At 59.3% G+C, this 2,713-nt stretch overlaps 1 protein-coding gene across 1 annotated transcript in view; it reads right to left on the bottom strand.

The window, feature by feature from the left end:
• The window catches only part of ATP1B1 (ATPase Na+/K+ transporting subunit beta 1), a 27,396-nt gene that overhangs the window by 22,903 nt on the left and 1,780 nt on the right, over positions 1-2,713 (bottom strand). The window lies entirely within an intron of this gene.

Below are 2,713 nucleotides of genomic sequence, written 5' to 3' on the forward strand. Positions count from 1 at the left end.
GCTCCCGCCTGCCCAACCGCTCCTTGTGGGCGGCCTGAACCACCTCGAGCGGGACAGCTGCCAAACCCACCCGGGGCGGCGGCCCGGACCCGCGGCCCGGAAGGTGGAAGCTGCAGACCCGCCCCAGCCCGTCTTCCCTGGGACCCCGGTCACACTGCAAGGCGGCTTGCACCAGTCCAGACGCCCGGGGACACGGTCTAATGTGACCTGGCCACCTAGGGCTCCCCCGGCACCGGGTCGGCGGCTGGTAGTCTCGCTGCCATGCTTTCGTGCCCCCTTTGTTCTCCTGTAAAGTCCCTCGGACAGAAAGGGACGTGAGACCCAGCTCAGATGGCACGACATTCGAGGCAGTCCTGGGCATGCAGTCCCCCTGCCGGCCCCCATCCCCTGCTGCTGAAAAGCCACACACACTCCTTGGGTTCAGCTCCCTCCGGCTCCGCTGAGCCCCGGAGCAGCTTCGCTAACCCTCTGAGGGCAGTGACACAGTAGAAAAAGACGAGGTACCTCCGCAGTCGCTGAGGGAGAACATGGCCCATCCTGGGAAAGGAGGGTTCCCAGCCCCATCTCCGGGAATTACCCGGGGTAGGGATGCTTGTCCCAGCCACCTTTCTGTCTCCAAGGTCAACCTTGGAGGTCTAAGGGCAAGTGCGAACCGAATAGAATGAGTTCCTTCCCACTAATCCTTCCCAAGGCCCGCCTGTAAGACCTGGGCAAACACCTGAAAATACCTGAACATCAGGAAAGCAGCAGCCACCTGTCCACCCAGCCCCAGAGGGGCTGCTACATACAGGGCTCTGTCGAGGGCAACCTTGAGAACAGCGCATGGAGAAGGAAGCCACCCCCTCTGCCCCCCCACCCCCACGGTGTTCACCCCGGGAAGGCCCCAGGTGGTGGCAGAGCTGCAGGAAGAGGCCGCAGCTGCAGGCGTGATGCCCCTGGTCCCACCCCCGCCCCCAGCAGGAGGCACCTCATGCAGGAACTTCCAGCAGGACGGGTCACTTGGGAGGGCATGTGTTTACTGGGCGCGGACTCCTAAGGGAGGAAGGCATGTGGGCAGCGGCAGGAAAGGGTGAGTGGGGGGAGGGGCAGCAGGAAAGGACCAGGGGGTCGCCGGGGGTGTGGTGCCCTTGCCTGCGTCCTCCCTTTTCCCACCCTTCCCTCGATTCTTCCGCTCCCCGTCGCCCCGTAGGAGCACGTGGTAAAACAAAGTACGTGGAGAAGGAGTCACAGTGACAAGATTTTTAAGTAGAACCCCTATGTTGTCTTCAAAATGAGTTGTCTTACCTTAGCTCTCTAGCTCTCTAAGGCTGTAGCAAATGTCAAGTAGACTGGTTCTGTGTCTGGCCAGGATGAGCTTTCTCTCTTGTCCTTGACCTACTGTTTTCCTCTAGGGGATGCTCCCCCCCACCCCCAAACACACCAGCACCTCCAGCTTTCGCTCCTCAGATTTGCTCATTCTCCCTCCCCTGCATTCAAGCTCTTGGTAGGTTTCTGGCAAGTTCTGAGAGTCATGCCTTTACAGCCAGTGCAGCATCTCATTCTAAACCAACCTCCCCTGGGCTTCCTAGGGCCCTTCTGCTTCTCCCCAAAGCCAGTAGTGCCGATGGAGAACATGATCTCAGCCCCAAAGGCACCAGATGCAGACTCCATCTTCCTAGCCACTCTAGACCAGCGGTCCCCAATCTTTCTGGCACCAGGGACTGGTGGTCCTATGAGATTCTAATGGCTGATGATCTGAGGTGGAGCTGAGGCGGTGATGCCAGCGCTGGGGAGCGGCTGCAGATCCAGATGGAGCTTTGCTCACTTGCCTGCCGCCCACCTCCTGCTGTGACCCCCTTCCTGACAGGCCACAGCCCCTTACCAGTCCTTGGCCTGGGGGTTGGAGACCCCCGCTCTAAACCATCCAGAGTTGTTTCACCCACCAACGGCATCACTAGAAAGAGCGACCTACTAAAGACCAAGACGGACCTGCAGTCACACTCCTCGCTTCAGCACTCGCGAGCTGTGTGACCTTGGGGAAGTCACTTGCACTGTCAAGGCTGCTCCCTTCGTTGTAAAAGCAGTGAAGTGCTACATTGTTGCAAGGATTGTATGGGAGGCGTGGGAAAGTGCTGAGCACAGGGCCTGGTGCAGAGCAAGAGCTACTAAGTAGCTAACTTAATTACAATGAGCTATTTCCATTTGACCTTGTCTAACCTTGGCGCTGTGGCTCTGACTTTGCCACCTTCCCTCTCTGATACACACCCGCTGCCAGGACTCCGAGTTCCCCTCGAAGGTCACCCTGACTAATTCCCCACCCTCTGTGCCACCTTTCCCCTGGCTTGCCCGTTTGCTTCCTGCTCCCTGACCGCCTCCAACCCCAGTAATGAATAACCCGGGCACACCATGTCCCTGCGCGCCCGGGCTGGGCCGGGCTTTTGTGCCGTAGCAGCGGGTTGAGAGCGGAAAGCGCCTGTTTCTCCAGAGGTGGGGGGCCTCTGGCAGGTGGAGTGTGGCTGGGTGTGGCTTGGGGACGTGTGGACCACAAGAACTCAGGAGGCCGCTCAGTGCAGGCCCACTCGTCCAGGGTTCCTCTGTAGAAGCAGGAGGAAGGAATTTAAAGGCTCAAGGAGAAGAAAACGATTTTTAAATCTCTTTCTCGGCGGGCTAGGGGAGAGGGATGGGTCTGGAGAACTGTGACTCTGCCCCAGATCAGTGCTGTGGGGAGGGGGGT

The sequence above is a fragment of the Pteropus alecto genome, unplaced genomic scaffold, assembly GCF_000325575.1.
Source record: "Pteropus alecto unplaced genomic scaffold, ASM32557v1 scaffold101, whole genome shotgun sequence".
In the NCBI taxonomy this organism is placed as follows: domain Eukaryota; kingdom Metazoa; phylum Chordata; class Mammalia; order Chiroptera; family Pteropodidae; genus Pteropus; species Pteropus alecto.